Below are 14,473 nucleotides of genomic sequence, written 5' to 3' on the forward strand. Positions count from 1 at the left end.
GTGTCTGAAGGCTGTGTACGTGCTACTGCAAAATACGGAGGAGTGCACGGTTAAGACCTGCCAGTCTCACTGCAGGGCCCGGCGGTGCTAATTGTGTCTCCCGCGTGAGGCTGGCGGCTGCGGGAGCCACCCTCACGCCTTCACTCCTGGCTGTGGCTTTCCCAGAGCCCAGGGGAGGAGCCTCAGCAGGGCGCCTGGCCGCCCCCTTTGCCACGCTCCCGGGGCTGCTCGCACGGTGCGTGAGGGGCCCTGGCCGACTGCTCCTGGGATCAGCAGGGACACCGCTGACTGGTGTGACGCCTCTGGCTTGGAGCCCGCCCTGACTCCTCTGTGATGGTCTCTCTTTCTTCTCTTTAAGATTAATTTATTTGCAAGGCAGTGAGAGATCTTGCATCTGCAGGTTCACTCCCCAAATGGCTACAACGGCCCGGGCTGGGTTAGACTTGGCCAAAGCCAGAAGCCTGGAACTCCATCGGTCTCCCACAGGGCTGGCAAGGGCTCAGCCACGTGGGCCGTCCTCTGCGTTTCTCAGGCGTGTTAGTGGGGAGCTGGGTCAGAAGTGGACACATCTCCTGGGGGTGTCTCTCCCCGCCCCGGCTTCCTGCCCGCTGGCATAGGGAACGCGTCCAGCAGATCTCCGGGAATGAGCCGGAGCTCCTGGTCACCCTGTCCCTTGGCACAAAGGCGCCTTCTGCCTCTCTGCGGACACCAGAGGGCACTGCCGGCTCGGCTTCGCAGGCTCCCGGCCCCTCAGCTGGGTGCTCCTGGGGAGTAGCACAAAGGAAAACAGGAATTGTGTGTGCGCACACCCCGTCTGCTTTTGAGCGTGCCTCTAAGGTGACCGACGTTAAATATGTGGCTTGATTCAGCTTTGCTCAAAATGTAGAACTGTACTTAAAAGTAGAAGCCCGCGGGGCTGGGGGAGCGGGGAGGTTCTTTTTTTTCCTGGACTGGTTTTGCTCACATCCATGTGAATTACGCATTCCACTTCCCCTTGCGAAAGCCTCACTGAGCAACTGGCTTTAGGATCAGCTCACCCAGAAACACGGCTGACGCCCGCCCTGTGCTGGGGAGGGGCCTCTCCCTGGGAGCAGACAAGAGGGAGGGCGCCCGCCCTGTGCTGAGGAGGGATCTCTCCCTGGGAGCAGACGAGGGGGGGCGCCCGGGGGTGCTGTGGGGCTGACACCCGCCCTGTGCTGGGGAGGGGTCTCCCTGGGCGCAGACAAGAGGGAGGGCGCCCGGGGTGCTGTGGGGCTGACGCCCGCCCTGTGCTGGGGAGGGGCCTCTCCCTTGGCGCAGACAAGAGGGAGGGCGCCCAGGGGTGCTGTGGGGCTGACGCCCGCCCTGTGCTGTGAGGAGGGGCCTCTCCCTGGGAGCAGACAAGAGGGAGGGCGCCGGGGGTGCTGTGGGGCTGACGCCCGCCCTGTGCTGGGAAGGGGCCTCACCCTGAGAGCAGACAAAAGAGAAGGCGCCCGGGGGTGCTGTGGGGCTGACACCCGCCCTGTGCTATGGGGAGGGGCCTCTCCCTGAGAGCAGACAAGAGGGAGGGCGCCGGGGGTGCTGTGGGGCTGACGCCCGCCCTGTGCTGGGGAGGGGTCTCTCCCTGGGAGCAGACAAGAGGGAGGGCGCCGGGGGTGCTGTGGGGCTGACGCCCGCCCTGTGCTGGGGAGGGGTCTCTCCCTGGGCGCAGACAAGAGGGAGGGCGCCCGGGGTGCTGTGGGGCTGACACCCGCCCTGTGCTGGGGAGGGGTCTCTCCCTGGGAGCAGACAAGAGGGAGGGCGCCGGGGGTCTCGGTGCCATCCTTCTTTGGAGCCCCGACGGTGCCCTCTGCTGGGGTGGCTTTGGGCGATGCTGAGAACCCCACATTCCGCGGCTCCACACTGCACGGTGCCTCCCAGGTCCCTAAACTTGGCAGTCTCTTCCCAAGAACGGGGGGCTGCGGGGGCCTCACCCAGAGCACAATCCACACAGTTCGTGTCATGTGTGGGTTTGTTCAGCTGAAACAGCTTTATGCTTTCGGGAGCCTGGAGCCAAATGACTGAAGCCAGACCCCCCGTGCCGCGTCTCCGGGGTGTTCCCGGGCCAGGGCACTTTGCACCGCCACCCCGGCGGGCCTGCGTCCGCGGCGCCCGGCCGTCCGCACAGAGGCCCTGTGTTCACTGTTTACCTGTGCAGAGTAACGCGCCGTGCTCTGAGCACCGAGCGGCTCTTGCTTCCCGGCACCCCCTCCTGCAGCCGAATCCGCTCAGTGACCCTGGAATAAGAACGGCTGTGCTCGCGCAGGAGAGGGCTGGGCATCACATGTCCAGAAGATTCTGGAGATTTTCCCCAGACCCACGTAAGCGAAATCAAGGATGAGCCTTTGAGGCCCAGGGTGAGGAGGGGAGGTAATGGGCGCCGTGCTCTGCGTTGTCTGCAGACACCCCCGGGGTAGGCCTTAGCTTGGGCGGGGACTTACCCAGCACGGCTGCCCCGCTCCGTCTGGAGCGGGTGGGAAGCTTGTCTCCACCGCGCTGTTTGGGTATTTATAGCATCACTCGCGGCCACACAGAATCACCGCCGCACCAGTTTGCCTGCTGCGTTTACTGAGCTTTGAGTCCTGCCGGCGCTCCTTGGCAGGGGCAGACCAGGCGACTCCCCGGGCCTCAGGGTGAGGGCGCTCGCCTGGCCTCGCCTCTGCAGGGGGTGGGGAGGGTGGGGGCCGGGACACACCCAGGGGCTCCGCGCCCCTCCTGTGAGGACTCCAGCTCTCAGCATTTGCCCAGCATTACTTCCCGAAAGATCCCAGCTAAATCCAGTGAGGCTGGGAGTTAGGTCCAACGTGGATTGGAGGTGACAGCTGTGGTGCCTGGCAGTCGACTTCCTCCCAGTGCTCGGATATGGCAGTAGATGCTGGACCCCAGGTTAGTGAGGCGTGATCCTGCCCTCGGGAATTCAGCACAGCCAGTGACACGTGAACGTGCTGTCGGTGTGCAGTGACACGTGTGAGCATGCTGTCGTGTGCAGTGACACGTGAGCATGCTGTGGGCATGCAGTGACACGTGTGAGCATGCTGTCATGTGCAGTGACACGTGTGAGCATGCTGTCATGTGCAGTGACGTGAGCATGCTGTGGGCGTGCAGTGACACATGAGCGTGCTGTCGTATGCAGTGACACGTGTGAGCATGCTGTCATGTGCAGTGACACGTGAGCATGCTGTCGTGTGCAGTGACACGTGAGCATGCTGTGGGCGTGCAGTGACACGTGTGAGCATGCTGTCGGTGTGCAGTGACACATGAGCATGCTGTCGGTGTGCAGTGACGTGAGCATGCTGTCGTGTGCAGTGACACGTGAGCATGCTGTCATGTGCATTGACATGAGCATGCTGTGGGCGTGCAGTGGCACACGTGAACATGCTGTGAGTGTGTGGTGACATGCCTGAGCTCGCTGTTGGCATGTAGTGACACGTGTGAGTGCTGTGCATATGCAGTGACTCATGTGTGTTATGGGTATGCACTGACATGCGTGAGCATGCTGTGGGCGTGCAGTGACGTGTGAGCATGATCTTGGTGTGCAGTGACACACGTGAACGTGCTGTTGGCATGCAGTGACACGCATGAGCATACTCTAGACAAGCAGTGACACGTGCAAGAATGCTGTCAGTGTGCAGTGACACATGTGAGCATGTTGACATGCAGTGACACGTGTGAGCATGCTGTGGGTGTGGAGTGGGGGCAGTCACGTGGGGCACTTGGGGAGTGGTTTCCAGGTGACCATCAGTGTGGAAGGAAGCCGTATCCCACACCCCTCAGGGAGCTGCTGTCTGATCGAGAGATGTGAGTTCAGGTGTGGGATGGCTACAGTATCCCAGGGAGTGCTGTGCAGCGTGGCATGTGTGAGGCATGTGAGGCGCTGCCGTGCACGGATGCCGGGTCCCAGCGTGTCACGTGTGAGGTCCGTGCACGGATGCTGGGTCCCAGCGTGTCACGTGTGAGGTCCGTGCACGGATGCTGGGTCCCAGCGTGTCACGTGTGAGGTGCTGTGTGCAGATATCGGGTCCCAGCGTGTCACGTGTGAGGTACTGTGTGCACGGATGCCGGGTCCCAGCGTGTCACGTGTGAGGCATGTGAGGTCCTGCTGTGCATGGATGCCGGGTCCCAGCGTGTCACGTGTGAGGTACTGTGTGCACGGATGCCGGGTCCCAGCGTGTCACGTGTGAGGTGCTGTGTGCACAGATATCGGGTCCCAGCGTGTCACGTGTGAGGTGCTGTGTGCACGGATGCCGGGTCCCAGCATGTCACGTGTGAAGCATGTGAGGTGCTGTGTGCACGGATGCTGGGTCCCAGCGTGTCACGTGTGAGGTGCTGTGTGCACGGATGCCGGGTCCCAGCGTGGCATGTGTGAGGCATGTGAGGTGCTGTGTGCACGGATGCTGGGTCCCAATGTGTCACGTGTGAGGTCCGTGCACGGATGCTGGGTCCCAGCGTGTCACGTGTGAGGTCTGCCGTGCACGGATGCTGGGTCCCAGCGTGTCACGTGTGAGGTCCGTGCACGGATGCTGGGTTCCAGCGTGTCACGTGTGAGGTGCTGTGTGCACGGATGCTGGGTCCCAGCGTGTCACGTGTGAGGTCCGTGCACGGATGCTGGGTCCCAGCGTGTCACGTGTGAGGTGCTGTGTGCACGGATGCTGGGTCCCAGCGTGTCACGTGTGAGGTCTGCCGTGCACGGATGCTGGGTCCCAGCGTGTCACGTGTGAGGTGCTGTGTGCACGGATGCTGGGTCCCAGCGTGTCACATGTGAGGTGCTGTGTGCACGGATGCCGGGTCCCAGCGTGTTGCCCCCACACTCTATTTTGCATCTCACAGCAGAGCTGATGTCACTAACTTATTCTCCCCAAGATGGAGAAATGAGGCCCAGGTCGCTGAGCCCTGGCTTGTGGTGACAAGAGACCGGTGGATGGAGGGGCGGGAGCCGCCGGTCTGCTGACCCCCACCTGCTGTTCTTGGTGCTGTGGAGAAACCTGTCCCTGTGCCAGCGAGCCTGGGTGAGGAGAGGGTGACAGAGTGGGGGGTGGGAGGGGATTTAGGGGCGAGCCTTGTCCTCCTGTCTTGAGCTGCCTGTGGATAATGCCGCAGACCACGCTCACAGGTGGCGTGCCCACGGCTTCCTCCCCAGGGTCCTGGAGTCCGCCCTCAAGGTGGGCAAAGCTGAAGCCGTACAGGTTTTGCTGACCGGGGCACAGCAGACTCCGGGAGCTCACGTGAGTTCTCTCAGAGAGGAGGGCCCAGGCCCCCGTGTTCCTGGACCTGCTGCAGGTCTGCCTCTTCATCGGGAGTCGGGGTCCCCAGATGCCGAGAGGGAGGCGAGCTGCCCAGCAGCTCCAGCGGCCCGCACTCGTGGGGCAGGGCAGACCGTGGAGTGTCCAGCCTCTTCTCAGTCCCTAGACCAGTGCTGTCTGTGCTCGGCACCTGGTGCCGGCCACCCGCGGAGCAGCAGGGGTCAGGACCCCAGACAGAAGTGTGGTGCCCCGGTCAGGATGGCTGCACCGTGACGCAGCCCGGCGACCAGGCAGCACAGGGCCCTGCTCTCTTTCCATGTCCACTGCACGTGGACAGGGCCTCACCTCCGGGGCTGCTGTCGGCTGCAGCGGCAGGCAGCGTTACCTAACACGGGTGCTTCCAGCAAGGGACGTGGCCGTGGCCTTCCGGGGTGGGGAAGAGCGGGGCGGACGGGAGCATCGGCAGGAGGAAAATTTAGTCGGGACTCAGCGGCAGCCGGCAGGTTGTCGGGAGAATCGGTCTCTGATGTGCAGTGGAAGGCAGATGGGTGGCAGCAGAGTTCCCCGGCACAGACACGGGGGAGGACCAGAGCGGGGGCAGCAGAGGGAGCCCTGCCTGCCTGCCTGCCTGCCCGGGAGAGCCCAGCCGCGAGCCCCTCCGACTCGGGATCCCAGCCCTCCCTGAGTCTCCGTGGTGCCCCCAGGCTCCCCCTGCTGAGTGCGGGGTCACCACCACCAGCGCTCCTCAGAAGCCTGGGGGTAGACACCCTGGCCAAGGCCACGGCAGACAGCGAGACGGACAGGTGGCGTAGGTGTCCACCTGCACTGGGCGTTATCGCCCATCGGCATGAAGCCGTGGACCAGGCTTGCAGGAGTACCCTGGCTTCCCCTAGCAGGGCAGCCCTGCTCACAGGCACAGGGGGTGGGGACCACAGAGCCCAGCCCAGGGCGAGGGAGGCTAGCCCCTGCCCCATCACGTCACTCATGAGCACTGTCCGGCACTGTCCAGCACTGTCACTGTCCCTCCCTCAGTGAGCACTGCCCAGCACTGTCCGTCCCTGTCCCTCCCCCAGCACTGTCCGTCCCTGTCCCTCCCCCAGCACTGTCCGTCCCTGTCCCTCCCCCAGCACTGTCCCTGTCCCTCCCCCAGCACTGCCCGTCCCTGTCCGTCACTCTCATTTCCCTCAGTGATGTGACGAGAACTGCTGGATGTTAAAACAACCAGGCAGGAAGCGTTTCTGAATGGGCTTGACGCTGTCTGTGTTCACCAAGAGGAAACCCAGCCAAATGCCTGCACCATTGCCTGACCTCCAGGTGCACTACCCACTCACTATCCACTCTGCCTGTCAAACAAAACAAAACAAAACCAATTGAAATCCATGCACAGTTTTTTTATTTTTATTTATTTTTATTTTTTTGACAGAGTTAGATAGTGAGAGAGAGAGACAGATAGAAAGGTCTTCCTTTTCCGTTGGTTCACCCCCCAAGTGGCCGCTACAGCCAGCACGTTGTGGTTGGCGCATTGCGCTGATCCGAAGCCAGGAGCCAGGTGCTTCTCCTGGTCTCCCATGCGGGTGCAGGGCCCAAGCACTTGGGCCATCCTCCACTGCACTCCCTGGCCACAGCAGAGAGCTGGCCTGGAAGAGGAGCGACCAGGACAGAATCCAGCACCCCAACCGGGACTAGAACCCAGTGTGCCGGCGCCACAGGCGGAGGATTAGCCTAGTGAGCCGGGCGCCAGCCCATGCATAGTTTTTCATAGCGTGCTTTCCAGTTTGTCTTACTTGAGAGGAGAGAGACAGCTCCCTTCTGTGCGACTCCTGAACGCCCTGAATAGGACTGAGCCGGGAGCCAGGAGCACCCCCCCCCGCGCCCCCCCCCCCCCGGTCTTCCCCGTCGGCGGCAGCACCCAGGCTCCTGAGCTGTCACCACGCCCTCCAGGGTCTGCGCTAGTGGGATCTGGGGTGGGGAGCCCAGGCTCTCTGCTAGGGTGAGGGGCTCTGGCTGCTGGCCGAATGCCCAACCCCGTGGACTTCTGAGGGTGCCGCACTCTGTCCCATGGCCCCTGTGTGGTTTCCCCAGTGAGGAAGCACAGGCCACACGCTTGGCCATGTCGGGCTCCACCCCAGCTCCCTGTCGCTTCCTGCCAGGACCTAGGGAGGGGCAGAGGGCCAGGGGCCCACACACCCTGGAGAGCCCTGTGTTGTGCTGAGAAATTTCTCTGGTTCAAATCCCGAGACCCAAAAGGCAGTGCCCACGTCACATTTTCCCTGGAAATTCACTCACCCCTGGTCAGACCATCCTGCCTCCCCTGGGCCCAGCGGCTGTCCAGTGCCCTCGGGAGCTGCCATCGCGTCCCTGCAGTGCTGAGAGCAGGCCCAGCCATGGGGCGCGGAGCCTGGGCGGAGCGTGAGGGAGCAGGTTTGGGGGGGGGCACCCCGGCCAGGTGTGTCCAACCCCCTTGATTTCTGAGTGTGTCTTCGAGAGAAGTGTAGGTGGAGTGGGACGGATGGGGAACGTGGAGGCATCTGGTGGGCACGGCGGGGGCTTCGTGGCCTGGCGGTGACGGGGAGGGGCTCTGGGCTGCACCGAGTGCCCATGGGAGCCACCAGGCTGGGCCCCACTGTGGTGTCTTCCGTCCCCTGTTGTCATCTGCTCTGCCATCCAACACCCGGCTGCCCAGGGCTGTGAGCAGCAGACCCTGCGGGATGCCAGCCAGGGACCAGCCAGGGGGCGGGGTCTGTCACAGCCACCCTGCGCTGAGCCGTCCACCCGCGGGGCAGTGAGCAGTGTGGGGGTTAAGCAGAGGGGGCTGGGAGGGTGCAGTGTGAGCCTGCAGGAACTGGGGGCCTGGGGCCACGTGAGGTGGCGGAGCCCTGGGGACCAGGGCAGAGGACGTGGGGACAGGCCGTGGCCTGTGCTGGGGAGGTGGTGCCAGGGCCCTGGTGCTCACGGCGTGGGCTCGAGATGCGTGTCTGAAGCCTCCGCCCTCCCCCTCCCTCTCTGCCTCACCCCCAGGTCCTCCCAAAGCCGTGTCCCGGGCTGGGGGGAGGGGTGTGAAGTCCTGCCGGGGGTCTTCTCGGTGAGTGCTCACCCACATCCCCCAGCTCTCTGCCCCCCCGCCCCCGGCTTCCCCGTGGGCAGAGGTGGCCGTGAGCGCCCACGGTGGGAAAAGGAGGCTCACGCTGGGTCTGGATGGGCACCGGGAGCCACACGGTGGCCCTGGTCACAGCGCTGTGCCGCCGCCTTGCCGCCTGCCCTCGGGGGCCCCTCCTTTGTTTACAGAAACGGCGGCTGCAGTGCCCGTCTCCTGTTGTACCGTGCGCTGGAGGGTTTCCGTAAGCGTGTACCATCACGTCACCACCGTGGCCCTGAGAGTGCTCTCTGCCTGTCTGCAGCCGCGTCTGCTCTGCTTCTGAGCCCGGTCTGTTTCCAAATCCGTGGCTGCCACGCCGTGTCCCGGGGCTCGTCCGGCTCCCTGCAGGCACAGGCTGCGTTGTCTCTGCCCGTCACCGGTTGACGGACATCTGCGTTTCCAGTGCGGGGCGACTATAAATAACGCTTCTGTGGGTGTTGCTGTGGACGTCTGGCGAGGGCCCTGCATCCACGGCCAGAGCGGAGGCGCTGGTCTGTGTGCCACGTGGCTGAGTTCTGATCTCCCCGCGTCCTCACTGGCACCGGGTACCGCGTGACTCTGGGGCCCCAGCGGCTGTCGGGGGTGGCCGCGTCTCACAGATGACAGCCGCTTCTCTCTCGGGTCTGAGCCGCGGCCCTGCCGTCTCCGGTGTGGTGTTTCTCCAGATCTGTTGGCAACGTTTAAGCCGGGTGGTCTGTCTTCTTACTGAACACGCAGTCATTTCTGTGTTCCACCTCCAAGTCCTGTGTCAGACGCGTGATCCAGTCTCTCCCAGATGGGCCTTCCGTTTCTATTGCCCTAAGCTTCCCTTTGGCAGGCGAGAGTTTAAAGTAGACAAAATCTAATGAGATTATGTGGTAAAGCCCGATGTGTCCTCTGCGGGCTGTGAGTTTGGAATGCCGACAGCGTTGCACCTCAGCACCACGCACACCGTGGGAGCCTTCGCCAAGCTCATGGGCGGTGCATCTGATGGAAAACCCTGCCTGGATTCCGCACATTTTCCCAGCAGAATAACTTTGGCTTGGAATTGCATTTCCCGCAAGCCCTCTGCCCAGCCCTCACGCCCCGCGAAGGCCCATTCCTGGCGTCCCAGAGGGGCTCAGTGCTTGAGGCGGGGGGAGCTGCAGGCGTCGCACAAACCACACTGCGGGGCGACGGCAGCTTCCTGCGAACGAAATGACCTCTTCCGGGTTTAATGTTTGCAGCAGCGTCTTTCATTTCCGCGTGCTCAGCTCAGCGGTGAATTCCTGTCCAAGACTGCTCTTCCATGTGGTTCACTCATCCACACACGTGACGTGCCCACCACGTGCGTCCCCAGCTGGACACCAAACCCCCGGGAAGCTTGCTGGAGCCGTCGGGGCCCACCACACCTCGGATCTGGCAGGCCCAGGGTGGACTCTGGCACCCACGTTTTCATCGGTTCTTTTTTGATGCTGATGCCACACAGATTCCTAGGACTGTGGGTCTCCATGAACGCATTCAGTGAGGAGGCCAAATGCAGGGAGTGTCCGAGGGGCCGCAAGTCCGCGCAGCCAGGCCTCAGAGCGCGGCCGCCGCATGGTCTCGCCGTCCAGCACCGTCGCTGCGGCTCCCCACCGCGACGGACTTCTTTTGTTGCGGCTTTAAAGCCCGCACAATGTGATTTACTTCCATTAATACTGCAGAGACGTTAATGTCCTTAGGAATGATCCCTAGAATGTTGTAGCCCCAGATACCACCATCTCCAGGCACAGGGCTCGCTCTGGGCAGGAGGAGGGAGGCGTGTGGGGGTTACTCCTTAGGAAGCAGTATTCTCTCCTGGGTCCTCGGTGAACCCGGCTCTGTGGCCCCGTCACCGCTCTGGGCTCACACGGCACTGCAGGCGTGCACGGCGGCTTCTGCCTGAACCCAAGGCTGCGAGGCTCCCGCTGAGGGCAATGGCTTTTTTTTTTTTTTTTAAGAATTATTTATTTATTTGAAAGAATTACAGAGAGAATTACAGCCAGAGAGAGAGGTCTTCCATCTGCTGGTTCACTCCCCAAATGACCGCAAAGGCCAGAGCTGCGCCAACCCAAAGCCAGGAGCCAGAAGCTTCTTCCGGGTCTCCCACGCGGGTGCAGGGGCCTGAGGACTTGGGCCATCTTCTACTGCTTTCCCAGGCCACAGCAGAGAGCTGGATCAGAAGCGGAGCAGCCGGGACATGAACCGGCGGCCGTATGAGACGCTGGCACTGCAGGCTGGGGCTTTAACCCGCTCTTCCACCGCGCCGGCCCCACGGCTTTGTTTCTAACAATAATTGGTGTTTTCCCTGTAGAAGGAGACACTCATTCTCCAGACCTTCACGAGAGGGGCAGAGGGGCCGCACTGCTGTCGTGGGGACGCTGGGACAGTCTGACTCCAAGACTCGATGAGAGACCAGAAGCAGCCAGTTCTCAGGCCCAAGCTGGGGACCACTGGGGAGGGCGCAGGGCGTCTGGGAAAGAGCTGGACGTTCCTCGAGCTCCTCCTAAAACGCCCCTGCGTCGGCGCTGCCGGGAGGGTGCCGGGCGCCAGGGCTCACAGAGGGCCTGTTGTCCTCTCCTTGCTCTCTCTCTCTCCTCTACACACAGAAACTACACTTCCCAGGCTCCTTTGCATTATGTGTGGTCAGGTGACTGAGTACCGACCAATGGGGTGTGAGTGGAAGTGCCGGATGCCAGCGCTAGACTCGACCCACTGGCTGGTCCCCCTCGTCCAGTTTCACAGTCCACAGCCTCAGTCACCCACGATCAGCCACAACCCAGAAATATCTCATGTTGAGAGAGACCACAGTCCCGCAGCAGGTGGTTACAGCTGCTCTGTTTGCTGGTGTTTCTTATTCGTCTCTTCTGTGACCACTCTATGGATTAAACTTGATCGCGGGTGCAGGTGTAGGAAAAGACCCAGGCTGTGTAGTGTCCGGGACGTACTGCCCACAGAGGGGAGGACTAGACCCTCCCCCGCGCTTGTCCCCAGCCTTCTCTGCCTGCTCCTTGACGGTGGCACTGGGGACGTGGATGCCCCTGCTGAAGACAGGGCCGCCGTCAGCCAGGCCCGTGAGTAGCTGCGCGGGCAGAGGAGCTTCCCCACGGCCCACACCATGGACTGAACCCAGGAGCAAGTGGCAGCGTTGGGGTTGGTGGTAGCAGCAGGTGCAAGCCGGAGGGAACCGGCTGGCAGGCGTGCCTGGTGTCCCTGGGCCCTGCTTGCCGGTGTGCAGAGCAATAGCAGAGCCTCCCCTGGGCCCTCGGGATGCCGTTGCCTGGAAACCTGATCGACGCCCTGACTTCTCCCTCTGTCTGCAAGGTGCCGGGCGCGGCTGTCAGAGCATCCGTGCTGCCAGAACAACGCGGACGCCATCGCTCTCCCGGCTTCCAGACATCACGTCCCAGCACCACACGGAGCAATAAGCATGCAGACATCCCAGCTCCGAGGTGTGGAAGCCATGACGTCGCGCTGCAGGGGCCGGAGGCAGCCACCGAGGGCAGGGCAGCCGCAGAGCCGGCCCCCGGGCCCCCGCGGAGCCCCCGTGCATGGCCTCGGGCGGGCAGGCTCCTCACCAGCATTGGAGAAAGCCTCCCAGGTCCCCCAGGTGCTTCCTGGCGTGGAAGTCGGACAGCCAGCTACGCCTCGCTGCAGTCCCAGGTCCTTCCCGGCCGTGAGGACCGCGCCTGAGCGCCCCCTGGACGCTGTCCCCCACCCAACCTCAGTGAACGGGAGCGGAGCCCCCACTGCACTCAATCTTTTTTTTTTTTTTTTTTATACTTACCTGGCAGGGGAGCTACCATGATCACGAAGGTGGTTTTCCCAGGGTGAGGCTTATCCATTGCACTCTGGATGTGCTGACCCCTGCGATTTCCCCAAATGTGGGAAACTCGACTGCATAATTTGTGGTAGTGGGGGACTGCGTTCGCGCTCTCCCCTGCAAAAAAAAAAAAAAAAAAAAAGATTGATTTATTTAGTTTTGAAAAGCAGAATTAGGGAGAGAGAGGGAGGAGAGACAGAGAGAGAGCGCTTCCATTCTGTGGTGCAGAATGAGCCACATCCAGTGATCAGGACCTCCATCCGGGTCTCCCATGTGGGTGCAGGGGCCCAAGCACCTGGGCCGCCCCCACTGCTTTCCCTGGTGCACTCGCGGGGAGCTGGATTGGGAGCTGAGCAGCTGGGACTTGAACCAGTGCCCACATGGGACACCAGGATGCTGGTGTTTACCTGCTACGCCACAGCGCAGGCACCCTGGACTTGATCTTCAATTTCTGCCTCGTTTTGATCTAGAACATTCCCCCAGTCCTCCTCCATCCCTGCCCCTCCCCTGCCCGGCCGTCCCTGCTCAGTGCCAGGCCTGTGTCCCCCCCCCCCCCCCGCCACAGCGAGGTTTCTGTCCTCATCCCCACTGTGCGCGAGGGAAACGGGCTCCAGAGGGCTGAGGATGGCAGGGAGTGGAGAAGGGGCAAGAGCAGGCTGGGGTCCCAGCACCCTGAGCCCGGCCGGCGCCCCTTGCCCAGGGGGAGGAGTCTCCACCAGCAGACTCACGGCCACACCCTCTTCTTGCCAGCCCCTGTTGGCGTCCTGGGGGCCTCGCTGCAGTTGTCCCCATGCACTGCCAGCCCTGAGAAGCCAGGATGTGTGCGAGAGGCCACGGCGCGGCCCATCTGGCTGCGGCTGTGTTTAGCCGCATCTATTTTAGGTCTCGCTGCCCTGTGCCAGTGCGGCTGCTGCACCGCCAGCCCTGGGAGGCCGAGGGCGCAGCAAGGACTTCTGGGTTCATGTTCAGTGCGGAGAGGGATGATGGAACAGGGTCACCCCGAGTGTCAGTCTCTGGGGCCATAGGACGTGGCTCCACGGTCGCCGAGGGTGGTGCTGGGGGGTGGGCAGTCTAAAAGGCCTGGGCTCTCAGCACCCAGAAGCAGTTTCAGGGCACCCTAGCCACCCCAAAATCACCGTGCAGCCTTTGGCAGCCTGACCAAGGCCAGCACAGCCCTGAGGAGAAGTGGGGACGTCCCTTGTACCAGGGTCAGCGCCCACTTTTCTCCCAGGCAACGTACCCTGGGGAAGGGGCTGCTGTTGCCCTTTGCATGCCACGGTTGGAGGCCGGGCCGCTCTGTGAGCCCAGGAGTGGAGGCCGGGCCGCCCTGTGAGCCCAGGCTGCTCTGTGAGCCCAGGAGTGGAAGCCGGGCCGCCCTGTGAGCCCGGGAGTGGAGGCCGGGCCGCCCTGTGAGGCCGGGAGTGGAGGCCGGGCCGCCCTGTGAGCCCGGGAGTGGAGGCCGGGCCGCCCTGTGAGCCCAGGCTGATCTGTGAGCCCAGGAGTGGAGGCCGGGCCGCCCCGTGAGCCCAGGAGTGGAGGCTGGGCCGCCCCGTGAGCCCGGGAGTGGAGGCCAGGCCGCTCTGTGAGCCCGGGAGTGGAGGCCGGGCCGCTCTGTGAGCCCGGGAGTGGAGGCCGGGCCGCTCTGTGAGCCCGGGAGTGGAGGCCGGGCAACTCTGTGAGGCCAGGAGTGGAGGCCGGGCCACCCTGTGAGCCCGGGAGTGGAGGCCGGGCCGCCCTGTGAGCCCGGGAGTGGAGGCTGGGCTGCCCTGTGAGCCCGGGAGTGGAGGCCGGGTCGCCCTGTGAGCCCAGGCCACCCCGTGAGCCCGGGAGTGGAGGCCGGGCCGCCCCGTGAGCCCGGGAGTGGAGGCCGGGCTGCCCTGTGAGCCCAGGCTGCTCTGTGAGCCCAGGAGTGGAGGCCGGGCCGCTCTGTGAGGCCAAAGTTGGCCCCCAGGTCTCGGCCCTGCTTCCCACCCATTCAGTGCCGGGTTTGCCAACCCCAGCTGCAAACACTGTTTTTTTTTTGGGGAGGGGGGGCACATGTCGATCTTGTTTTCCAGACGCGATGCTCACCTGCCTTTGAGGAGCTCTGGCCGAGGCTGTGGCCCCCGTGGGCCCTGGCAGGTCGGTCCAGCGACAGCTCAGTGAGGTGCTGGGGCTCCCAAGTGTGGGTCGAAGCAGGCAGGGGCTGTGTCCCCAGAGGGAGAGGCCCCCAAGAAGGAGACAACCATGAAGTCACCAGGCTTTAGAAGTCACAGAATGTCACAGCACGGCCCCCAG

General features: G+C 63.3%; 1 non-coding gene across 1 annotated transcript; it reads left to right on the top strand.

The window, feature by feature from the left end:
* The first annotated feature begins 12,152 nt into the window (after positions 1 to 12,152).
* Positions 12,153 to 12,316, top strand: LOC127489772 (U1 spliceosomal RNA). Its single transcript, XR_007917647.2, has one exon. It is a non-coding gene; the product is annotated as a U1 spliceosomal RNA (small nuclear RNA).
* The last annotated feature ends 2,157 nt before the right edge of the window (positions 12,317 to 14,473 follow it).

This window comes from Oryctolagus cuniculus, chromosome 13 (assembly GCF_964237555.1).
Source record: "Oryctolagus cuniculus chromosome 13, mOryCun1.1, whole genome shotgun sequence".
NCBI lineage: Eukaryota > Metazoa > Chordata > Mammalia > Lagomorpha > Leporidae > Oryctolagus > Oryctolagus cuniculus.